Below are 12,751 nucleotides of genomic sequence, written 5' to 3' on the forward strand. Positions count from 1 at the left end.
GACTAAAAGTCAGAAAAGGGCCAGAGACACTGGATACCTACTGACCTGACATCACAAAGACCTCACCTGTGTTTAATTGAGAAGAAAAAAACCTCTTAATGTCTTTTGAAGCGATCCTTAAATAGTTTAGGAGTCAGAAAAGGTCCAGAGACACTGGAGGCCTACTGACATGACATTACAAAGACCTCATCTGTGTTTAATTGAGAAAAAAAACCTCTTACTGTCTTTTGAAGCGATCCTTAAACAGTCTAGGAGTCAGAAAAGGGCCAGAGACACTGGAGGCCTACTGACATGACATCACAAAGACCTCATCTGTGTTTAATTGAGAAAAAAAAACCTCTTACTGCCTTTTGGGGCGATCTTTAAACAGACTAAAAGTCAGAAAAGGGCCAGAGACACTGGATGCCTACTGACATGACATCACAAAGACCTCATCTGTGTTTAATTGAGAAAAAAAAACCTCTTACTGCCTTTTGGGGCGATCTTTAAACAGACTAAAAGTCAGAAAAGGGCCAGAGACACTGGATACCTACTGACCTGACATCACAAAGACCTCACCTGTGTTTAATTGAGAAGAAAAAAACCTCTTAATGTCTTTTGAAGCGATCCTTAAACAGTCTAGGAGTCAGAAAAGGGCCAGAGACACTGGAGGCCTACTGACATGACATCACAAAGACCTCATCTGTGTTTAATTGAGAAAAAAAACCTCTTACTGTCTTTTGAAGCGATCCTTAAACAGTCTAGGAGTCAGAAAAGGGCCAGAGACACTGGAGGCCTACTGACATGACATCACAAAGACCTCATCTGTGTTTAATTGAGAAAAAAAACCTCTTACTGTCTTTTGAAGCAATCCTTAAACAGTCTATGAGTCAGAAAAGGGCCAGGGACACAGGAGGCCTACTGACATGACATCACAAACACCTCATCTGTGTTTAATTGGGGATAAAAACCTCTAACTGTCTTTTGAAGCCATCCTTAAACAATCTAGGAGTCAGAAAAGGGCCAGAGACACTGGATGCCTACTGACATGACATCACAAAGACCTCATCTGTGTTTAATTGAGAAAAAAAAACCTCTTTCTGTCTTTTGAAGTGATCCTTAAACAGTCTAGGAGTCAGAAAAGGGCCAGAGACACTGGATGCCTACTGACATGACATCACAAAGACCTCATCTGTGTTTAATTGAGAAAAAAAAACCTCTTACTGCCTTTTGGGGCGATCTTTAAACAGACTAAAAGTCAGAAAAGGGCCAGAGACACTGGATGCCTACTGACATGACATCAGAAAGACCTCATCTGTGTTTAATTGAGAAAAAAAAACCTCTTACTGCCTTTTGGGGCGATCTTTAAACAGACTAAAAGTCAGAAAAGGGCCAGAGACACTGGATACCTACTGACCTGACATCACAAAGACCTCACCTGTGTTTAATTGAGAAGAAAAAAAACTCTTACTGTCTTTTGAAGCGATCCTTAAACAGTCTAGGAGTCAGAAAAGGGCCAGGGACAGGAGGCCTACTGACATGACATCACAAAGACCTCATCTGTGTTTAATTGAGAAAAAAAAACCTCTTACTGCCTTTTGGGGCGATCTTTAAACAGACTAAAAGTCAGAAAAGGGCCAGAAACACTGGATACCTACTGACCTGACATCACAAAGACCTCACCTGTGTTTAATTGAGAAGAAAAAAACCTCTTAATGTCTTTTGAAGCGATCCTTAAACAGTCTAGGAGTCAGAAAAGGGCCAGAGACACTGGAGGCCTACTGACATGACATCACAAAGACCTCATCTGTGTTTAATTGAGAAAAAAAACCTCTTACTGTCTTTTGAAGCGATCCTTAAACAGTCTAGGAGTCAGAAAAGGGCCAGGGACTCAGGATGCCTACTGACATGACATCACAAAGACCTCATATGTGTTTAATTGAGAAAAAAACCTCTTACTGTCTTTTGAAGCGATCCTTAAACAGTCTAGGAGTCAGAAAAGGGCCAGAGACACTGGATGCTTACTGACATGACATCACAAAGACCTCATCTGTGTTTAATTGAGAAAAAAAACCTCTTACTGTCTTTTGAAGCGATCCTTAAACAGTCTAGGAGTCAGAAAAGGGCCAGAGACACTGGATGCCTACTGACATGACATCACAAAGACCTCATCTGTGTTTAATTGAGAAAAAAAACCTCCTACTGTCTTTTGAAGCCATCCTTAAACAGTCTAGGAGTCAGAAAAGTGCCAGAGACACTGGAGGCCTACTGACCTGACATCACAAAGACCTCACCTGTGTTTAATTGAGAAGAAAAAAAACTCTTACTGTCTTTTGAAGCGATCCTTAAACAGTCTAGGAGTCAGAAAAGGGCCAGGGACAGGAGGCCTACTGACATGACATCACAAAGACCTCATCTGTGTTTAATTGAGAAAAAAAAACCTCTTACTGCCTTTTGGGGCGATCTTTAAACAGACTAAAAGTCAGAAAAGGGCCAGGGACTCAGGATGCCTACTGACATGACATCACAAAGACCTCATCTGTGTTTAATTGAGAAAAAAACCTCTTACTGTCTTTTGAAGCGATCCTTAAACAGTCTAGGAGTCAGAAAAGGGCCAGAGACACTGGATGCTTACTGACATGACATCACAAAGACCTCATCTGTGTTTAATTGAGAAAAAAAACCTCTTACTGTCTTTTGAAGCGATCCTTAAACAGTCTAGGAGTCAGAAAAGGGCCAGAGACACTGGATGCCTACTGACATGACATCACAAAGACCTCATCTGTGTTTAATTGAGAAAAAAAACCTCCTACTGTCTTTTGAAGCCATCCTTAAACAGTCTAGGAGTCAGAAAAGGGCCAGAGACACTGGAGGCCTACTGACATGACATCACAAAGACCTCATCTGTGTTTAATTGAGAAAAAAAAACCTCTTACTGTCTTTTGAAGCGATCCTTAAACAGTCTAGGAGTCAGAAAAGGGACAGGGACACAGGAGGCCTACTGACATGACATCACAAAGACCTCATCTGTGTTTAATTGGGGATAAAAACCTCTTACTGTCTTTTGAAGCGATCCTTAAACTATCTAGGAGTCAGAAAAGGGCCAGAGACACTGGATGCTTACTGACATGACATCACAAAGACCTCATCTGTGTTTAATTGAGAAGAAAAAAACCTTTTACTGCCTTTTGGGGCGATCTTTAAACAGACTAAAAGTTAGAAAAGGGCCAGAGACACTGGATCCCTACTGACATGATATCACAAAGACCTCCCCTGTGTTTAATTGAGGAGAAAAAACCTCTTACTGCCTTTTGGGGCGATCTTTAAACAGACTAAAAGTCAGAAAAGGGCCAGAGACACTGGATACCTACTGACCTGACATCACAAAGACCTCACCTGTGTTTAATTGAGAAGAAAAAAACCTCTTAATGTCTTTTGAAGCGATCCTTAAATAGTTTAGGAGTCAGAAAAGGTCCAGAGACACTGGAGGCCTACTGACATGACATCACAAAGACCTCATCTGTGTTTAATTGAGAAAAAAAAACTCTTACTGTCTTTTGAAGCGATCCTTAAACAGTCTAGGAGTCAGAAAAGGGCCAGAGACACTGGAGGCCTACTGACATGACATCACAAAGACCTCATCTGTGTTTAATTGAGAAAAAAAACCTCTTACTGTCTTTTGAAGCGATCCTTAAACAGTCTAGGAGTCAGAAAAGGGCCAGAGACACTGGATGCCTACTGACATGACATCACAAAGACCTCATCTGTGTTTAATTGAGAAAAAAAAACCTCTTACGGCCTTTTGGGGCGATCTTTAAACAGACTAAAAGTCAGAAAAGGGCCAGAGACACTGGATGCCTACTGACATGACATCACAAAGACCTCATCTGTGTTTAATTGAGAAAAAAAAACCTCTTACTGCCTTTTGGGGCGATCTTTAAACAGACTAAAAGTCAGAAAAGGGCCAGAGACACTGGATACCTACTGACCTGACATCACAAAGACCTCACCTGTGTTTAATTGAGAAGAAAAAAACCTCTTAATGTCTTTTGAAGCGATCCTTAAACAGTCTAGGAGTCAGAAAAGGGCCAGAGACACTGGAGGCCTACTGACATGACATCACAAAGACCTCATCTGTGTTTAATTGAGAAAAAAAACCTCTTACTGTCTTTTGAAGCGATCCTTAAACAGTCTAGGAGTCAGAAAAGGGCCAGAGACACTGGAGGCCTACTGACATGACATCACAAAGACCTCATCTGTGTTTAATTGAGAAAAAAAACCTCTTACTGTCTTTTGAAGCAATCCTTAAACAGTCTATGAGTCAGAAAAGGGCCAGGGACACAGGAGGCCTACTGACATGACATCACAAAGACCTCATCTTTGTTTAATTGGGGATAAAAACCTCTAACTGTCTTTTGAAGCCATCCTTAAACAATCAAGGAGTCAGAAAAGGGCCAGAGACACTGGATGCCTACTGACATGACATCACAAAGACCTCATCTGTGTTTAATTGAGAAAAAAAAACCTCTTTCTGTCTTTTGAAGTGATCCTTAAACAGTCTAGGAGTCAGAAAAGGGCCAGAGACACTGGATGCCTACTGACATGACATCACAAAGACCTCATCTGTGTTTAATTGAGAAAAAAAAACCTCTTACTGCCTTTTGGGGCGATCTTTAAACAGACTAAAAGTCAGAAAAGGGCCAGAGACACTGGATGCCTACTGACATGACATCAGAAAGACCTCATCTGTGTTTAATTGAGAAAAAAAACCTCTTACTGCCTTTTGGGGCGATCTTTAAACAGACTAAAAGTCAGAAAAGGGCCAGAGACACTGGATACCTACTGACCTGACATCACAAAGACCTCACCTGTGTTTAATTGAGAAGAAAAAAAACTCTTACTGTCTTTTGAAGCGATCCTTAAACAGTCTAGGAGAGAAAAGGGCCAGGGACAGGAGGCCTACTGACATGACATCACAAAGACCTCATCTGTGTTTAATTGAGAAAAAAAAACCTCTTACTGCCTTTTGGGGCGATCTTTAAACAGACTAAAAGTCAGAAAAGGGCCAGAGACACTGGATACCTACTGACCTGACATCACAAAGACCTCACCTGTGTTTAATTAAGAAGAAAAAAACCTCTTAATGTCTTTTGAAGCGATCCTTAAACAGTTTAGGAGTCAGAAAAGGGCCAGAGACACTGGAGGCCTACTGACATGACATCACAAAGACCTCATCTGTGTTTAATTGAGAAAAAAAACCTCTTACTGTCTTTTGAAGCGATCCTTAAACAGTCTAGGAGTCAGAAAAGGGCCAGGGACTCAGGATGCCTACTGACATGACATCACAAAGACCTCATCTGTGTTTAATTGAGAAAAAAACCTCTTACTGTCTTTTGAAGCGATCCTTAAACAATCTAGGAGTCAGAAAAGGGCCAGAGACACTGGATGCTTACTGACATGACATCACAAAGACCTCATCTGTGTTTAATTGAGAAAAAAAAACCTCTTACTGTCTTTTGAAGCGATCCTTAAACAGTCTAGGAGTCAGAAAAGGGCCAGAGACACTGGATGCCTACTGACATGACATCACAAAGACCTCATCTGTGATTAATTGAGAAAAAAAACCTCCTACTGTCTTTTAAAGCCATCCTTAAACAGTCTAGGAGTCAGAAAAGTGCCAGAGACACTGGAGGCCTACTGACCTGACATCACAAAGACCTCACCTGTGTTTAATTGAGAAGAAAAAAAACTCTTACTGTCTTTTGAAGCGATCCTTAAACAGTCTAGGAGTCAGAAAAGGGCCAGGGACAGGAGGCCTACTGACATGACATCACAAAGACCTCATCTGTGTTTAATTGAGAAAAAAAAACCTCTTACTGCCTTTTGGGGCGATCTTTAAACAGACTAAAAGTCAGAAAAGGGCCAGAGACACTGGATACCTACTGACCTGACATCACAAAGACCTCACCTGTGTTTAATTGAGAAGAAAAAAACCTCTTAATGTCTTTTGAAGCGATCCTTAAACAGTCTAGGAGTCAGAAAAGGGCCAGAGACACTGGAGGCCTACTGACATGACATCACAAAGACCTCATCTGTGTTTAATTGAGAAAAAAACCTCTTACTGTCTTTTGAAGCGATCCTTAAACAGTCTAGGAGTCAGAAAAGGGCCAGAGACACTGGATGCTTACTGACATGACATCACAAAGACCTCATCTGTGTTTAATTGAGAAAAAAAACCTCTTACTGTCTTTTGAAGCGATCCTTAAACAGTCTAGGAGTCAGAAAAGGGCCAGAGACACTGGATGCCTACTGACATGACATCACAAAGACCTCATCTGTGTTTAATTGAGAAAAAAAAACCTCCTACTGTCTTTTGAAACCATCCTTAAACAGTCTAGGAGTCAGAAAAGGGCCAGAGACACTGGAGGCCTACTGACATGACATCACAAAGACCTCATCTGTGTTTAATTGAGAAAAAAAAACCTCTTACTGTCTTTTGAAGCGATCCTTAAACAGTCTAGGAGTCAGAAAAGGGACAGGGACACAGGAGGCCTACTGACATGACATCACAAAGACCTCATCTGTGTTTAATTGGGGATAAAAACCTCTTACTGTCTTTTGAAGCGATCCTTAAGGGCCAGAGACACTGGATGCTTACTGACATGACATCACAAAGACCTCATCTGTGTTTAATTGAGAAGAAAAAAACCTTTTACTGCCTTTTGGAGCGATCTTTAAACAGACTAAAAGTTAGAAAACGGCCAGAGACACTGGATCCCTACTGACATGATATCACAAAGACCTCCGCTGTGTTTAATTGAGGAGAAAAAACCTCTTACTGCCTTTTGGGGCCATCTTTAAACAGACTAGAAGTTATTAAAGGGCCAGAGACACTGGATACCTACTGACATGATATCACAAAGACCTCACCTTTGTTTAATTGAGAAGAAAAAAACCTCTTACTGCCTTTTGGGGCGATCTTTAAACAGCCTAGGAGTCAGAAAAGGGCCAGAGACACTGGAGGCCTACTGACATGACATCACAAAGACCTCATCTGTGTTTAATTGAGAAAAAAAACCTCTTACTGTCTTTTGAAGCGATCCTTAAACAGTCTAGGAGTCAGAAAAGGGCCAGAGACACAGGATGCCTACTGACATGACATCACAAAGACCTCATCTGTGTTTAATTGAGAAAAAAAAACCTCTTACTGTCTTTTGAAGCGATCCTTAAACAGTCTAGGAGTCAGAAAAGGGCCAGAGACACTGGATGCCTACTGACATGACATCACAAAGACCACATCTGTGTTTAATTGAGAAAAAAAACCTCCTACTGTCTTTTGAAGCGATCCTTAAACAGTCTAGGAGTCAGAAAAGGGCCAGAGACACTGGAGGCCTACTGACATGACATCACAAAGACCTCATCTGTGTTTAATTGAGAAAAAAACCCTCTTCCTGCTTTTGAAGCGATCCTTAAACAGTCTAGGAGTCAGAAAAGGGCCAGAGACACAGGATACCTACTGACATGACATCACAAAGACCTCATCTGTGTTTAATTGAGAAAAAAAAACCTCTTACTGTCTTTTGAAGCGATCCTTAAACAGTCTAGGAGTCAGAAAAGGGCCAGAGACACTGGATGCCTACTGACATGACATCACAAAGACCTCATCTGTGTTTAATTGAGAAAAAAAACCTCTTACTGTCTTTTGAAGCGATCCTTAAACAGTCTAGGAGTCAGAAAAGGGCCAGAGACACTGGATGCCTACTGACATGACATCACAAAGACCTCATCTGTGTTTAATTGAGAAAAAAAACCTCCTACTGTCTTTTGAAGCCATCCTTAAACAGTCTAGGAGTCAGAAAAGGGCCAGAGACACTGGAGGCCTACTGACATGACATCACAAAGACCTCATCTGTGTTTAATTTAGAAAAAAAAAACCTCTTACTGCCTTTTGGGGCGATCTTTAAACAGACTAAAAGTCAGAAAAGGGCCAGAGACACTGGATACCTACTGACCTGACATCACAAAGACCTCACCTGTGTTTAATTGAGAAAAAAAAACCTCTTACTGCCTTTTGGGGCGATCTTTAAACAGACTAAAAGTCAGAAAAGGGCCAGAGACACTGGATACCTACTGACCTGACATCACAAAGACCTCACCTGTGTTTAATTGAGAAGAAAAAAACCTCTTAATGTCTTTTGAAGCGATCCTTAAACAGACTAAAAGTCAGAAAAGGGCCAGAGACACTGGATGCCTACTGACATGACATCAGAAAGACCTCATCTGTGTTTAATTGAGAAAAAAAACCTCTTACTGCCTTTTGGGGCGATCTTTAAACAGACTAAAAGTCAGAAAAGGGCCAGAGACACTGGATACCTACTGACCTGACATCACAAAGACCTCACCTGTGTTTAATTGAGAAGAAAAAAAACTCTTACTGTCTTTTGAAGCGATCCTTAAACAGTCTAGGAGAGAAAAGGGCCAGGGACAGGAGGCCTACTGACATGACATCACAAAGACCTCATCTGTGTTTAATTGAGAAAAAAAAACCTCTTACTGCCTTTTGGGGCGATCTTTAAACAGACTAAAAGTCAGAAAAGGGCCAGAGACACTGGATACCTACTGACCTGACATCACAAAGACCTCACCTGTGTTTAATTGAGAAGAAAAAAACCTCTTACTGTCTTTTGAAGCGATCCTTAAACAGTCTAGGAGTCAGAAAAGGGCCAGAGACACTGGATGCTTACTGACATGACATCACAAAGACCTCATCTGTGTTTAATTGAGAAAAAAAACCTCTTACTGTCTTTTGAAGCGATCCTTAAACAGTCTAGGAGTCAGAAAAGGGCCAGAGACACTGGATGCCTACTGACATGACATCACAAAGACCTCATCTGTGTTTAATTGAGAAAAAAAACCTCCTACTGTCTTTTGAAGCCATCCTTAAACAGTCTAGGAGTCAGAAAAGGGCCAGAGACACTGGAGGCCTACTGACATGACATCACAAAGACCTCATCTGTGTTTAATTGAGAAAAAAAAACCTCTTACTGTCTTTTGAAGCGATCCTTAAACAGTCTAGGAGTCAGAAAAGGGACAGGGACACAGGAGGCCTACTGACATGACATCACAAAGACCTCATCTGTGTTTAATTGGGGATAAAAACCTCTTACTGTCTTTTGAAGCGATCCTTAAACTATCTAGGAGTCAGAAAAGGGCCAGAGACACTGGATGCTTACTGACATGACATCACAAAGACCTCATCTGTGTTTAATTGAGAAGAAAAAAACCTTTTACTGCCTTTTGGGGCGATCTTTAAACAGACTAAAAGTTAGAAAAGGGCCAGAGACACTGGATCCCTACTGACATGATATCACAAAGACCTCCCCTGTGTTTAATTGAGGAGAAAAAACCTCTTACTGCCTTTTGGGGCGATCTTTAAACAGACTAAAAGTCAGAAAAGGGCCAGAGACACTGGATACCTACTGACCTGACATCACAAAGACCTCACCTGTGTTTAATTGAGAAGAAAAAAACCTCTTAATGTCTTTTGAAGCGATCCTTAAATAGTTTAGGAGTCAGAAAAGGTCCAGAGACACTGGAGGCCTACTGACATGACATCACAAAGACCTCATCTGTGTTTAATTGAGAAAAAAAACCTCTTACTGTCTTTTGAAGCGATCCTTAAACAGTCTAGGAGTCAGAAAAGGGCCAGAGACACTGGATGCTTACTGACATGACATCACAAAGACCTCATCTGTGTTTAATTGAGAAAAAAAACCTCTTACTGTCTTTTGAAGCGATCCTTAAACAGTCTAGGAGTCAGAAAAGGGCCAGAGACACTGGATGCCTACTGACATGACATCACAAAGACCTCATCTGTGTTTAATTGAGAAAAAAAAACCTCCTACTGTCTTTTGAAACCATCCTTAAACAGTCTAGGAGTCAGAAAAGGGCCAGAGACACTGGAGGCCTACTGACATGACATCACAAAGACCTCATCTGTGTTTAATTGAGAAAAAAACCCTCTTCCTGCTTTTGAAGCGATCCTTAAACAGTCTAGGAGTCAGAAAAGGGCCAGAGACACAGGATACCTACTGACATGACATCACAAAGACCTCATCTGTGTTTAATTGAGAAAAAAAAAACCTCTTACTGTCTTTTGAAGCGATCCTTAAACAGTCTAGGAGTCAGAAAAGGGCCAGAGACACTGGATGCCTACTGACATGACATCACAAAGACCTCATCTGTGTTTAATTGAGAAAAAAAACCTCTTACTGTCTTTTGAAGCGATCCTTAAACAGTCTAGGAGTCAGAAAAGGGCCAGAGACACTGGATGCCTACTGACATGACATCACAAAGACCTCATCTGTGTTTAATTGAGAAAAAAAACCTCCTACTGTCTTTTGAAGCCATCCTTAAACAGTCTAGGAGTCAGAAAAGGGCCAGAGACACTGGAGGCCTACTGACATGACATCACAAAGACCTCATCTGTGTTTAATTTAGAAAAAAAAAACCTCTTACTGCTTTTTGGGGCGATCTTTAAACAGACTAAAAGTCAGAAAAGGGCCAGAGACACTGGATACCTACTGACCTGACATCACAAAGACCTCACCTGTGTTTAATTGAGAAAAAAAAACCTCTTACTGCCTTTTGGGGCGATCTTTAAACAGACTAAAAGTCAGAAAAGGGCCAGAGACACTGGATACCTACTGACCTGACATCACAAAGACCTCACCTGTGTTTAATTGAGAAGAAAAAAACCTCTTAATGTCTTTTGAAGCGATCCTTAAACAGACTAAAAGTCAGAAAAGGGCCAGAGACACTGGATGCCTACTGACATGACATCAGAAAGACCTCATCTGTGTTTAATTGAGAAAAAAAACCTCTTACTGCCTTTTGGGGCGATCTTTAAACAGACTAAAAGTCAGAAAAGGGCCAGAGACACTGGATACCTACTGACCTGACATCACAAAGACCTCACCTGTGTTTAATTGAGAAGAAAAAAAACTCTTACTGTCTTTTGAAGCGATCCTTAAACAGTCTAGGAGAGAAAAGGGCCAGGGACAGGAGGCCTACTGACATGACATCACAAAGACCTCATCTGTGTTTAATTGAGAAAAAAAACCTCTTACTGTCTTTTGAAGCGATCCTTAAACAGTCTAGGAGTCAGAAAAGGGCCAGAGACACTGGATGCCTACTGACATGACATCACAAAGACCTCATCTGTGTTTAATTGAGAAAAAAAACCTCCTACTGTCTTTTGAAGCCATCCTTAAACAGTCTAGGAGTCAGAAAAGGGCCAGAGACACTGGATGCCTACTGACATGACATCACAAAGACCTCATCTGTGTTTAATTGAGAAAAAAAACCTCCTACTCTCTTTTGAAGCCATCCTTAAACAGTCTAGGAGTCAGAAAAGGGCCAGAGACACTGGAGGCCTACTGACATGACATCACAAAGACCTCATCTGTGTTTAATTGAGAAAAAAAAACCTCTTACTGTCTTTTGAAGCGATCCTTAAACAGTCTAGGAGTCAGAAAAGGGACAGGGACACAGGAGGCCTACTGACATGACATCACAAAGACCTCATCTGTGTTTAATTGGGGATAAAAACCTCTTACTGTCTTTTGAAGCGATCCTTAAACTATCTAGGAGTCAGAAAAGGGCCAGAGACACTGGATGCTTACTGACATGACATCACAAAGACCTCATCTGTGTTTAATTGAGAAGAAAAAAACCTTTTACTGCCTTTTGGGGCGATCTTTAAACAGACTAAAAGTTAGAAAAGGGCCAGAGACACTGGATCCCTACTGACATGATATCACAAAGACCTCCCCTGTGTTTAATTGAGGAGAAAAAACCTCTTACTGCCTTTTGGGGCGATCTTTAAACAGACTAAAAGTCAGAAAAGGGCCAGAGACACTGGATACCTACTGACCTGACATCACAAAGACCTCACCTGTGTTTAATTGAGAAGAAAAAAACCTCTTAATGTCTTTTGAAGCGATCCTTAAATAGTTTAGGAGTCAGAAAAGGTCCAGAGACACTGGAGGCCTACTGACATGACATCACAAAGACCTCATCTGTGTTTAATTGAGAAAAAAAACCTCTTACTGTCTTTTGAAGCGATCCTTAAACAGTCTAGGAGTCAGAAAAGGGCCAGAGACACTGGATGCTTACTGACATGACATCACAAAGACCTCATCTGTGTTTAATTGAGAAAAAAAACCTCTTACTGTCTTTTGAAGCGATCCTTAAACAGTCTAGGAGTCAGAAAAGGGCCAGAGACACTGGATGCCTACTGACATGACATCACAAAGACCTCATCTGTGTTTAATTGAGAAAAAAAAACCTCCTACTGTCTTTTGAAACCATCCTTAAACAGTCTAGGAGTCAGAAAAGGGCCAGAGACACTGGAGGCCTACTGACATGACATCACAAAGACCTCATCTGTGTTTAATTGAGAAAAAAACCCTCTTCCTGCTTTTGAAGCGATCCTTAAACAGTCTAGGAGTCAGAAAAGGGCCAGAGACACAGGATACCTACTGACATGACATCACAAAGACCTCATCTGTGTTTAATTGAGAAAAAAAAAACCTCTTACTGTCTTTTGAAGCGATCCTTAAACAGTCTAGGAGTCAGAAAAGGGCCAGAGACACTGGATGCCTACTGACATGACATCACAAAGACCTCATCTGTGTTTAATTGAGAAAAAAAACCTCTTACTGTCTTTTGAAGCGATCCTTAAACAGTCTAGGAGTCAGAAAAGGGCCAG

This window comes from Paroedura picta, chromosome 17, assembly GCF_049243985.1.
Source record: "Paroedura picta isolate Pp20150507F chromosome 17, Ppicta_v3.0, whole genome shotgun sequence".
Lineage (NCBI taxonomy): Eukaryota > Metazoa > Chordata > Lepidosauria > Squamata > Gekkonidae > Paroedura > Paroedura picta.